The sequence below is a fragment of the Trichoplax adhaerens genome, genomic scaffold, assembly GCF_000150275.1.
Source record: "Trichoplax adhaerens TRIADscaffold_100 genomic scaffold, whole genome shotgun sequence".
NCBI classification, from domain to species: Eukaryota; Metazoa; Placozoa; class Uniplacotomia; order Trichoplacea; family Trichoplacidae; genus Trichoplax; species Trichoplax adhaerens.
Genome location: NW_002061035.1, coordinates 17,563 through 18,460, shown reverse-complemented (window position 1 = coordinate 18,460; position 898 = coordinate 17,563).

Here is an 898-nt window from a genome sequence, read left to right as displayed (position 1 = left end):
ATTGCTTGTTCTTAGTTATCTCATTAATTTTGTTTTACTCAATAATTTTTTCAACAACCAAACGAAAATAATCAGAGAAGAATGCTGTAGCATACATACAGCATGTGATAAATTTTAATTCAAATAATGGTTGCTAGATTCAGACTTATGATTACGGTGCAATCAATGAAAGCTAGCTATTTTTTCCATTTTCTAGTTTTAGATGTAACATTTGTTTAAGTGCGTAGCTTATAAATACTATAGTCAATTTACTGATATGTTAGAGTTCGATACTATATGAAACAGTATATTAAAGCCAAGGAAAAAATTGAAATCATCGCCCAGCATAACTATGCTATAATCTTGGTAATAAGTCTACCAATATGATCTCTTCTATGGTTACGGTTCTTGATATAAATTTGTTTATCCTGAGTGTGCGAATCGGCAACATAAATAATTAAAAATCAGCATTGTAAAGCGTATTACAGACGCATGGCTATTCTAAAAGCTGTAGATTACAGTAATTTATTATCTATACTGATAATGAAATTTAGATGTAGACAAACAATCCGTGAAATTCTATACATGTTCTGATACAGGATTTAAAATTCATCGAGTGCAAGGCGAAAGAATTACAATGATTTAGCTTACCGGAATTAGTAACGTATAAATTAAAGATATTGTTGAGTTTCAGTTTAATTGGTTAAAATCTGACATGTCCTGCAACACATTGTCAAGATTAATAGACAACTTAATTAGCAATATGATGCTAACTTTAAAGATTTCACATCTGTCTTACTGCTATATATTTTCATTTCTTTATTAGATCTAAGCTTTCAGCCAAAATTATTAATAGGATGAACAAAACATGTCATTAATTAATATAAAAAGATTTTCACCTACTATATCATATTCAGTC